This window comes from Rutidosis leptorrhynchoides, chromosome 1 (assembly GCF_046630445.1).
Source record: "Rutidosis leptorrhynchoides isolate AG116_Rl617_1_P2 chromosome 1, CSIRO_AGI_Rlap_v1, whole genome shotgun sequence".
NCBI classification, from domain to species: Eukaryota; Viridiplantae; Streptophyta; class Magnoliopsida; order Asterales; family Asteraceae; genus Rutidosis; species Rutidosis leptorrhynchoides.
The window spans coordinates 678,366,595-678,379,941 of record NC_092333.1 but is presented as its reverse complement, the minus strand read 5'-3'; positions in this window follow the sequence as shown (position 1 = coordinate 678,379,941).

Sequence of the window (13,347 nt, the reverse complement as noted above, 5' to 3'; positions counted from 1 at the left end):
GTTTATATTTATTTTAAATTTAAATTTATATAATTAAATGGGCATGGGAGGTTGGTGTATTGCATGAAATTTGATTGGCTCTTTTGGAAGAGTCTTTTGCTTCTACATATGCACTTTACCTAACCCATTTAATACTTGCACATTCTACCATCCAAAGATAATACTTGCAAAAAAAAACTCTCCTTCCTCCTCCCATTTTGGCCGAATTTTTTGAAGGAAAAAGAGGGTTCAAAATTTAGTTTTGCAAGTTGATTTCAAGTGTAAAAATCCTAACTAATTAAAGGTGGTGTTGGTGCACAAAAGGCTTGGGGTATTTCACACTTGAGGCTTCAAGTTAGAAGCTCTTTCATCATCATCTTCATCATCTTTGTAGAAACCCTCAACTAGCTTGAGGAGGTAAAAATCTAAACCCACTTTTAGTTTGTAAGTATATTTCATGACATGATCTATTATTGGGATTTAATTTTAATTGGTTAAAGTAAACAAGTTTCAAATCGGGTTACATGCTTCCGCTTTAATATGAATCTTAATATGATTTTAGTGTTTATGAACTTGTTAAATCCCAACAATGGTATCTAGAGCCAAAGTCTTGTTAATATGCTTCTTGTTTTTGGCTAGTAAACTCATTTATTTTACAATCTACCAATATGCATGAAAGTAGAATGTAAAAATCATGAGTTTTGGTGGGTCTGTTGGTTTGGCCGAATTTTTGGACCCCAAAAGTGGGTTTGGGACTTCAAGTTTGGCCAAGATTTGATGTTATGTTATTGTTCACAATCGAGCCTAGACCGTGTGGTTGAATGTTTGAATGATTTGGTTATTATTCATGGTTATAATATTCATTCATTTGGTTTGTATTAATTTGTTATAATTTTGTAATTTTGGTGTGTAATAAGTTGTAAGTAATCTTGTAATTTTTCATGTAATTTATTCTATTTGTTTGTAAAAATAGAATAGGTTGTTATTTCATTTTCTAGAAAAATTGTATTAGGATATAATTTTGTAAAAAGAAAATGAAGATTCAAGATGAAGATTACAAGATGGAGCTTTGAAGATTACAAGATTAAGTGGGAGATTTTGTTTAAAAATCTCTTGCTTTCTTTTGTTAACCCTTACCGGTGACATTTGTTTTTTGGCTAAACAAATGCCCACCAAAATGGCTCCCGATTGTGAACATATTTTGTTATGCATGGTTGTGTATGTTTGTATGATTGGTTGCTACAAGATTATCACATGTTAACAACTTGCTTAATACATTATAAATGGTTATAATAAAACATAACATAACGACACTAATAATTGGTTATTAGACCTAAATAAAATGGTTTATTTAAAAAGTATTAAATTGGTTCATAACTAGTAATTGGTTTTACTAAAAGGACATGAAAATGGGTTTTTCAAAATTTACTACACACCAAATGCATGTTGGTGTATAGCATTTTGTTTTCTAAAACTAGAATGTAGAAAACTTAAATCCCTTTAACTAAAACAAGGTAAACAAGTTAAACGCCATCCTTTTGTGAAAACACTTAGACATATTAAGAAACTCTTGACGGGATAAAGGTCACCTAACCGTCATGAGCGGACTAATATGAATAAGGTAAATTTCGCACACTAGTGGGATAAAGGTCACCTAACCACTTGTTTGTTAAAATTTACATGTCTACACAAGTAGGACGACTTGATTTGGGAATCATGAACTTAGGGTCACCGAAGCATGAGGAACAAATAGGCGTTGATGGGATTAATATGCCATGCAAAAGGATTGCATGATCCCATAACTTAGAAGTTGCAAAAGGATTGCAATTGTCATTATGACTACCTAGCTAAATCAAATGACGGGATAAAGGTAACCTAACCGAAATTTGATTTACCGTTGGATTCTAATATTTAATAAAACAAATTAAAAGGGTATTGTTTATTGAATTTAAAATCGATACTTAAAAGGACTTTGTTGAATTTTGTAGATGGCCGCTAATAACAACAACAACATGCAAAACGCACCACTTAACATGAACAACCTATCATTAAGGTCTCTCTTAGAGAAAGACAAACTCAACCATACAAACTTTATGGATTGGTTCCGCAATCTTCGGATTGTCCTCAAACAAGAGGATAAAGCGTATGTACTTGAGGACCCCATTCCCGATCAACCGAATGAGAATGATGTGGAGGCAATGGCCTCTTACGATAAGTATTGCCACGACTCCCTTCAAGTCTCATGCCTGATGCTTGGGACTATGATTCCCGAACTCCAAAAGGATTTCGAGCATCATAGTGCATACGACATGATAACGCAATTGAAGGAGATGTTCCTTCAACAAGCGCGTGTCGAGCGTTTCGAGACCGTTCGGGCGCTACATGCTTGTCGTATGGACGATACCCAATCGGTTTCATCTTATGTGCTTAAGATGAAGAGCCTTATTGATCGTGCTAACCGCCTTAACCTAAACATATCAAATGAGTTAGCCACCGATCTTATCCTTAACTCCCTATCAAAAAGGTTTGATCAATTTGTAATTAATTACAATATGAATGGGATGGATAAGAGCATAGGTGAGCTTCACGGTATGCTTAGAACGGCGGAAACTAGCATGGGTAAAAGGGCTTTACCCGTGTTAGCAATCGATCAAGGTGGGTCCAAAGGTAACACCTCTAAGCCAAAGGTGGCTAAGAGAAAAGGACCCGTCTATCAAGGCAAAGGGAAGGGGAAGATGGTTACTCCAACCATCAACAAGGCTAAGAAGCAAAAGGTAGCCGAGAAGGCAAACCCTAAAGAAGACCCATGTTTTGGTTGCGGTGAGATGGGTCATTGGAAACGAAACTGTCCGGTCTATCTTAAGGAGTTGAAGGACAAGAGGGATGCGGGGCAAACCTCAGGTAATATATATATGGTATATATTGAGCTTAATATTACTTCTTCTAATACATGGGTATTAGACACGGGATGTGGAACTCATATTTGCAATTCTTTGCAGGGGTTCAAAAGAAGTGATCATAAGGCGGGAACATCAAGTCTCTATATGGGCAATGGTGCAAAGGTGCATGTTAAAGCTCAAGGAGATTTTGTTTTGAAGCTTCCAAGCGGATTGGAACTTATTTTAGAAAATGTTTTGTATGCTCCGGATTTGTGTAGAAACATTATTTCTATTTCTCGCTTAAAACAATGTGGTTACATTGTTAATTTTATTGATGATGATATTCATGTTTCTAAAGATAATGTATTCTATTTCAAGGCTTCGCCTTCAAATGGAATTTATGAATTGGTTCATGATGACGCATCATCGAGCTCTATATACCATACTAGCACCAAGAAACTCAAAAGGGATTTGAGTGATTCCTATTTATGGCATTGTCGCCTTGGTCACATAAACAAGAACCGAATGCATACACTTCAAAAGAATGGACTTTTGAAATCAAATGAAATGGATTCGTTTGATGTATGTGAATCTTGTTTACAAGGCAAGATGACTAAAGCACCTTTCAAAGGGACTTATGAGAGGGCTAAAGATTTATTGAGATTAATACATTCGGATGTATGTGGACCCTTTAAACCCATGACTAGGAATGGTGAAAAATACTTTGTTACTTTCATTGATGACTTTAGTCATTTCGGATATGTCTACTTATTGAGACATAAGGACGAAACGTTTGAAGCATTCAAAGAATATCAAAATGAAGTACAAAATCAACTCAATAAGACAATTAAGGTACTACGTACCGATAGAGGAGGTGAATACCTAAGCGATGCCTTCCAAGATCATCTTAAGAGTTGTGGGATTATCTCACAACTTACTCCACCCGGAACACCCCAACTTAATGGAGTTTCCGAAAGGAGGAACCGAACCCTAATGGATATGGTTCGATCTATGATGGCAAGAAGCTCGTTGCCTCTATCATTTTGGGGCTATTGTCTAAGCTCCGCGGTTCGTATTTTAAATATGGCCCCAACCAAGAAAGTGGAACGAACTCCTCATGAGATGTGGTTTGGAAAACCTCCTTCTCTTTCATACTTGAAAGTATGGGGATGTGAAGCTTATCCTAAGCGATATGTAGCTAATAAGCTACATGCTCGATCCACAAAGTGTATCTTCATAGGATATCCCAAAGATGACATGGGATATTACTTCTATGATCCATCCGAGCAAACGGTATTTGTTGCTCGGAAAGCGGAATTCCTTGAAACCAAATTCCTTATGGAAGGTAATGGTGAAAGGAAGATAGATCTCGTAGAGGTACAAGATCAAACCGATGATACACAATTGGTTGGCACTAGTACTCAACATGAGGATGTTGAAAATGATCAAGTGGATGATCAAGGTACACAAGACGTTCAAAGATCTAGTAGGATTAGTAATCCTCCCGAGAGATATGGGTTTCTCGTGGATGGTTGCTATACGGTTGATTTGGATGAACCGACAAACTACGAAGAAGCTTTATCAAGGATTGATAAAGATAAATGGCAGGAAGCCATGAACGCCGAGATGCAATCCATGTATGAAAATCAAGTTTGGGAACTTGTTGTGCAACCTCCTAGCTCCAAGCTAGTTGATTGCAAATGGCTTTTCAAGAAGAAAACCGACATACATGGAAACTTGGATACATACAAAGCTAGACTTGTAGCAAAAGGTTTCACTCAAACTCAAGGGGTTGATTATGATGAAACTTTCTCGCCTGTGGCAATGCTAAAGTCTATTAGGATATTATTTGCCATTGCTGCTCACTATGACTATGAAATATGGCAAATGGATGTCAAAACCGCTTTTCTGAATGGATATCTTGAGGAAGATGTCTATATTGTACAGCCCGAAGGTTTTGTTGATCCGAAAAATCCTAAGAAGGTATGCAAGTTAAAGAAATCAATATACGGATTGAAACAAGCATCTAGAATGTGGAATCATCGTTTTAATGAAGAGGCAAAGAAATTTGGCTTCATTAAAAATGGTGATGAAGCTTGTGTATACAAGAAGGCTAGTGGGAGCTCTATAATGTTCCTTGTGCTATATGTGGATGACATATTATTGTTTGGGAATGATATTACCACAATGCAAGAAGTCAAAACTTGGCTAAAGAGTTGCTTCTCCATTAAGGATCTTGGAGAAGCTCAATACATATTGGGGATAGGGATCTATAAAAATAGATCCAAGAGATTGATAGGTTTAAGTCAAAGTACATACATTGATAAAATCTTGAAAAGGTTCAAGATGGAAAACTCTAAGAAAGGTTTGGTACCTATTCAAAGAGGAACCATTCTCAGTTCATCTCAGTGTCCTATCATGAAAGATGAACAAGAAAGAATGAAGAAAGTCCCATACGCATCTGCTATTGGGTCTATCATGTATGCAATGATATGTACTAGACCGGATGTGTCATGCGCTCTAAGCTTGACAAGTAGATACCAGAACAACCCAGGAAACAGTCATTGGATTGCTGTTAAAAGTATATTGAAATACCTTAGGAGAACTAAGGATATGTTTCTAATATATGGGTCTGGTGAGGAGGAACTCGCTGTAAAAGGTTACGTGGATGCAAGTTTCCAAACTGATCGAGATGACTCACGATCACAATCCGGTTATGTCTTCATGTTAAATGGTGGTGCAGTCTCTTGGAAGAGTTCGAAACATGATGTTGTTGCGTTATCCACTACAGAGTCGGAGTACATTGCCGCCTCACTGGCAGCTCAGGAAGCTGCATGGATGAAGAAATTCATCGACGACTTAGGAGTGGTCCCTTCCATTCAGGACCCTCTTGAGATCTTTTGTGACAACGAGGGTGCGATTGCTCAAATCAAGGAACCTCGTGCTCATCAAAAGACTCGTCACATTGAGCGGAGATTCAACTACATTAGGGATGAGGTTGAAAAGGGAAAGATATGTATTCACAAGGTTCACACAGATCATAATGTTGCGGACCCACTCACGAAGCTTTTACATGGGCCAAAACATGAGGGACATGTTTGTGCATTAGGGCTTCGATATTCTAGTGATTGGAAATGATCTATTTTATGTATTGTAACAGAACGAATTAGTTCAAACTCATTAATATAATTGTGGTATTAATTTAATTATGAGTCATGTTCCAATTTTGCATATTTTAATCCATGAATAAACTATTATTCTGAATTTCGTAGTTGATCACATTTGTGGGAACAAGTGTGAGGTCTAGACTATTATGAACTTGGATTGGTTAGCATTCAAATGGTGAATGTGGGGCAAGGTTGCAACCAAGGTTCATAGATATTTGTGGGACACAAATATTGGAAGACCCGCTCTCAAGATTTACTATATGGAGCCTTTGTGGTTGATCACATGTAATCTTGAGTAAAGGAGAATATCATTGTATCCTCTGACCTGAGATACATATTGGGTTCAGATATTCACCGAATATCGTGCCTTGATTCTTTCCTTCACTATTCTGAAAAGGTAGCTCATAAGGGAGGCTTCAGGTATGGTACAAAGTGTAGTGTCTAGGACGTATGTAGCCAAGATGGAATTTGTCCCTCTTATTCGTTGAGAGTCAGATGTCTAAGGCCTGACAAAGTTAAATCTATAAGAGAGTGATCACTCTATGTCTTTTGGATTTAACATGACATCTAGGACAAAAGGATATATATTGAAAGATTCACCTAATCATATTCGAGATGGGAACTCGAAAGGGATGATGTTATTGAATGGCACCAAGTCATAACACATTGGGGGTGATGGACGGTCGTTAGGTGGTATCCGTCACTTACATTAATTCCTTATGTTTTTCGTGCAAGTGAGAGATTGAAGGTATTTCATATGCCCGAGAGACATAATAAATTAATGTGGCTAATGTGTTATGATCCAAGTCGGGTCATACCCAATAATAAGCTTACCGACACCTTATACGTATTTGATCTTAACGGTTGGATCATTAAATAAATACGCGACTCTTGAATTTTAGAAAAAGGTTTCTAAAGAGAAATTACTTGATGAATTTACATATAAATTATGGAATAATTTATATATAGAGGATTTAATTATTTATAGGTTAAATAATAAATTATTTTATGTTACATTTTATAAATTGGTTTTATAAAATATAATGTATACATAAAATAAAAATGTGCAAGTATTATATATAATACTTTTATATAAGTTTATATTTATTTTAAATTTAAATTTATATAATTAAATGGGCATGGGAGGTTGGTGTATTGCATGAAATTTGATTGGCTCTTTTGGAAGAGTCTTTTGCTTCTACATATGCACTTTACCTAACTCATTTAATACTTGCACATTCTACCATCAAAAGATAATACTTGCAAAAAAAAACTCTCCTTCCTCCTCCCATTTTGGCCGAATTTTTTGAAGGAAAAAGAGGGTTCAAAATTTAGTTTTGCAAGTTGATTTCAAGTGTAAAAATCCTAACTAATTAAAGGTGGTGTTGGTGCACAAAAGGCTTGGGGTATTTCACACTTGAGGCTTCAAGTTAGAAGCTCTTTCATCATCATCTTCATCATCTTTGTAGAAACCCTCAACTAGCTTGAGGAGGTAAAAATCTAAACCCACTTTTAGTTTGTAAGTATATTTCATGACATGATCTATTATTGGGATTTAATTTTAATTGGTTAAAGTAAACAAGTTTCAAATCGGGTTACATGCTTCCGCTTTAATATGAATCTTAATATGATTTTAGTGTTTATGAACTTGTTAAATCCCAACAGCATCTTCACTCCATCCTTATTTATCATCAAAATCTTGTTAATGCTTTTGATTTCTGAATTTCGTTGTTCTTTAAGTTTCTCTTCATTCTTCAATTTGAATTTGTTGCGAACATTCAGATAAGCTTTGAGGTATTCTGGTTTCTTATGAAATTTCCATGTACCAAGAACACTCATTGAGGGTGTAAGGACGAGATCAGAGTCACCATAAATTTTGTAAGCTTGTCGTTCGATGAATGGAGAACGAAGAATCAGTTTTTCTTCTTCATCACAGAGTAGATAATCAGCATCACGATCAAGAACGATTTCTGATATTTGAAAAGAAACATCAGGGTTAGGAGGTTTGTAGTATCACCATTTGAGAAAATCTCCTTTTTCAAAATGAATTCCAAATTCATCAGTTGGAGATGTAATGTTGACAAATTGATGTTCATTAAACTCATCCACAACACTTGTTCCTTTCAAGATATCTTCGATATTATCAAAGTTGCGATTATCCTCTGGTGCTGACTTATCTTCATTCTGTGTAACCGCATCCATTATCATTAATATTCTTGAGTCACTTTTTCTCTGATTAACCGATTCATCTATAAAAATTTCATGTTGAATCTCCTCAATTTCATCACTTTCAGATTCGGAAATATCAACTACATCGTCTTTTCCCATATGTTGACTAGACAAACCAGCTTCATAAGTTGATCATTGAAAAGCACCTAACCTTGAACCATGTCTATTCTCCCCCTCATGAAGATTATCGGGATCGAAATCATCATGTTCAGGCGTATAAATTGTGTCAGGTGATTTGTATGGAGAAAGATGATACACTACCCTTGCTTGTTCAAGATAAATCATCATTGTATCACAAACTTCATCAAGATCAGTTCTAAGTGCAAATTCATCAAGGTAGATTTCCTCGACCTCATTATCAGAGAGATATCTAAAACTATATTTATTTGAAGTCCGAGAAGGTGACCCAGTTGGTGAAACAACAGTGTAACCAGTTGAAACAGCAGCATCAGCATCTATTGAAGGCGATGTTGGTGGAAGTGTTTGATTACCGTGAGGGCAGGTAAGGATAAACGTGCGGTATTATTCTTATATGTAGGGATGTACATACAACTAGTCATATTCGTGATATCCCCTTCTGATGGAGGTTGGGAAACAACCGGAGTTGTCACCGGCGAAGATTCGATTGAATCACCCGCCTCCATGACTTTAGACTCATGAGACTCTGACAGAGTAGCAGAACTACACATCAGTTTAGCTCTCGCAGAGATATTACTATCTCCGACTCCTGAAATCATTGACATATCATGAGGTGTTACATCTCTTTCAGTTAAAGATTTGTCCCCGGGACCGTGAGTTTCAGAATCTGGAAGAGAAGTGGCTTGAACCAATGGATCAATTTTGTGAACCAAAGGAACAGTCTGCTGGAATTCTGATAAATATCCCAAAGGATTGTCATGTTGACTCGTTTCCATGGGACGCGGCAGATCTCCCTCATCAAGATAAGTCGGACCTCCAGACCCTGTTGTACGTTAAGGAACAAGAGGCTTTTCATCTGATACACAGGGTGCCTTTTCAAGGTTTTTCGGCTCCCCTTCGGCCATTCTGGACTTCAATGATTGAATTTCCTCAATCGATTGAGTCAACGCAGACTTTTCTGCAGAGAAAGACTTTACTTCCTTAGATGCTGAAGCACCTTGCTTAGTAGGATTTATTATTAACTCCTGTTTAGATTGGATGGGATGATTGGTCATTTTACCATCCTTCCTTTTAGCTCTCTTGCCTACCGAAGCTTGCGCTTCATTTAGTGTAGGGCTTACTGTTATTGTTGGATGTGATACGGAGATGGGTGAAGGTGACCTAGTTGTCTCTAAGTCTTGGTCCGTATCACCAATGGTCGGAGTAATTGTGCGGTGGATGATAGGAGTCGAAGTCCTAGATCTAGTTACTTGGGTTGGCAGAGTCTGAATCATCTCATCGGGCATATACTGCGTTCTCTTTGGAGAATGTTTGGGAGATAATTTAGTTGCTGATGAATCGGTGTCACTGCTGTCCTCAGGTGTGGTTGATAGGGTAGGTTCAATCCTAAGAGGACTAGGTTCCATGATCCTCACAGGTTGAGCTTGTTGTGCTACCCTAGGGCGTTTGAGGTTTATCATATGTAACACCCCAGCTTAACATGACCACAATATTGTCCGCTTTGCCCGCAGGCGCACGGCTTTTTCTTGGCGACCACACACGAGAAGCACTTTCCCAGGAGGTCACCCATCCTGGTAGTGCTCTCGCCTGAGCACGCTTAACTGTAGCGTACTCACACATCTGCTCTGCCTGTGGTCCCAAAACGCGTTGTGTCATTTAAGCGTGGGTATTACCTTATAATCCCATGATCACTCATGTCTGTGGGCGATGTGGGATATGCCTAGGGTGTTACATTCACCCCCCCTTAGGGACTCATCGTCCTCGATGAGGTTTGCCCCACCACCCCCATCGGCACATGAGTGGCTCTGATACCATTCTGTAACACCCCAGCTTAACATGACCACAATATTGTCCGCTTTGCCCGCAGGCGCACGGCTTTTTCTTGGCGACCACACACGAGAAGCACTTTCCCAGGAGGTCACCCATCCTGGTAGTGCTCTCGCCTGAGCACGCTTAACTGTAGCGTACTCACACATCTGCTCTGCCTGTGGTCCCAAAACGCGTTGTGTCATTTAAGCGTGGGTATTACCTTATAATCCCATGATCACTCATGTCTGTGGGCGATGTGGGATATGCCTAGGGTGTTACATCATAATTGGAGGATTAGCTGGCCCGGGTGGTTGTACTACAGGTTCCTCTACGACCTCTGGGGCTGGAACCGCGGCTGGTTCAACTTGTTCTTGTTGTACCGGGTTCGGAACAGGTATACCTACAGCCTCAAAATAAGAACGCATTCAAGTGTCTTGGGGTTCAGCTAGCCTCACGCAGTGAATTGATTATCGGAGATCACCGGGGTATTCATCTTTAACTCCCCAAATCTTTTCATCTGTAATCCATGTGTACCTGGTACAAAAATATTTGCATTTCTGCAAGCATTAATAGCATCTTGGATAAAGATACTAAAAAACCTTTCACATGGAATGTAAGAACTCATTGATTTTTCTACTTGACCTTGAACCAGATCCCATAAGAGTTCTGCATAATCTGGGTTTTCCACTCGTGTGAATGAGTAGAAAAGCTTAAGCATCGGCACCATCAAGCTGTCAGACCCACTCCTTGTCATCAATAGACATCTATTGATGATTGAGAAGATCACATACCACCTAGAGTGTAAATATTTCTTTTAAAATTTAGCCGAAGGAACATTACTATCTCCAACATATCCAAGTTGGAATACAGAAGTCATCATCTATTGAGTAGATGGAAAAGCTGGAGCATTTTGCAGTAGAGGAAGCTGAAAGATCCTCCTAAAGTCAGCTTTTGTTATTCTCCTCAACCCTTGTACTCCTCTCAGCTCAAATTCAAATCTAGATGGGTCTCCTTGTGGATTGGCAGCAGTAGGTTGTGTAGCCTCTACAAACTTGATTGTTCGATTAAGAAGATTCAAGTCTGTAACATTCACACTGATAGTAGAGCTTAGAGGAGGCCATAGTGTATGCCTCTCTTAAATAGCAGTCCAGTAATTGCAAGGGATATTGGTTTCAGAATTGATGAAGTGATTGTTCGCCATTTAGCTGTATAAATAAGAAATAGAAGACCACAAGATGTTATCACAAAGCACATATCTCTATTCTTATTTCCTTTGAAAACCTTTGTATTTTTCAAATTTTATAATTTTTATGGTTTTTCTAAGTTATAAAAATCTTTTATTCCAAATATGCACCAACATTTGACAAACATGATATTCATACGATATTCATCATAATACACCCTATCATGTATAATCAAACATATACCATAAAGAATCAGAACAACACTTAGTCAATTATTCAACTCATTCCAAGCAGATTCGGTATACATGAAAACTTTAGATTCGGTAACCAAATTTGCTTGAGTTTTCAATTCAAAGTCTTAGAATAAACATGTTAAGTGTTTCAAGTCAAAAATCAGATTATTTCAAAGTACCAAATACCATATTCGGTATCAAGCCAAGAACCGATTCGGTATCTTTAAAATTTGTAGATAATCACTCAAACATGCATATTCAGTCTCATATAATGCAAAATCATAACCATAATCAATTAACCACTCATTTAAATTAGGAAAACATGTTAACTGATAGAACAGATTCGGTACTGTAGCATGAACACATTCGGTATATACAGAATCTATCAATCAATCAATTAAACATGCAATCAGACTTGGTAAATTTATAGATCAATCAGTTTAACACAGACTAGACCATATTTCATGTCAATTAACCTAATCATTTGAGTTTAATCGAAGATTTAGGAACTCGGACTTCAGATTCGGTATAATCAACAATTTCAAAATTAAGTGTCATAATCCTGCTTTTATTGATCTTTTCTGTTTAATAATCATTTATTTATCTCAGATCTACAACATGTGAATCTTAAAATTGATTAAAACAAAGAAATACCAAAGATTTGAAGATAGAGAAGGACAGATTCGGTAGATTAGGCAGATTCGGTAAGATTAGACAGATTCGATATGCAATTAATTCAAGGTGAGAGAAAGTTTGACTTTGGCCCTCCTATTTATAGATACCGAATATGTTTGAAAACATGGGCCTTACCGAATGGGGCAATTTTACCGAATGCAGTCCATTTTTCAAAATTTAATCAATTTAACTTCAAAACTTGACAAATCTTTATCAAGAATCTTTCAAGATTATCACTTTTTTACAGAAAAATATTTCTGAGACAATTTTTGAAAACTTTGAACTTACCGAATCTACACTGTTGGTTGTCAGATTCGGTATAATGCTACAAATAACATTTATTCAGTAAAATTCAAATCTTTTTGGATTTTAACTTATCCAATTTTTTATGAATTTTCTCAAAACAAGATTTGTACTTAGAAAAACTTTGAATTATGTACAAAGTACAAATCTTCAGTGATACCAAATGTTGAAACGAGTTGCATACTAAAATGTATACAAGCCTTAGTGAATTATTTCATATATAAAACAAAGAGTTTATGAATTCACTTTTGAAAATCAATTTTCTTTTCATTTTTTTTCTTTTTCTCCCTCTCAAAATGTGATATACAAGTAAGTAAATCATCATTTTGATTTGCTCCCAAGAAAATGAATTAACTCCTCCTTGAAATATGATATCAATAAGTTACCTCCCCCTTTCTTAACTATTGAAACAATAAACCCAGGAAGTTAACAGAAAAATAAAAGCCCCCCTTGAAAGAAAGTTTCTAAAGCATAAGGAATCATTTGCTCCCCCTAGAAAGTATATACTCCCCCTTAACACAAGATCCCAATTATAAGTCCCAATAGAGCTAACGAATGTCAAGCACTATATTCTACCATACCAATTTCTTTTATTAAGAACTTTAGCCTAAGTTCATCTAAGAGTTTAGTGAACATGTCAGCTAATTACACTTTGGTAGGCACAAAGTATAATTCTACATCCCCTTTTACTACATGGTCCTTGATGAAATGATAACGAATATCTATGTGTTTAGTCTTAGAATGCTGGACC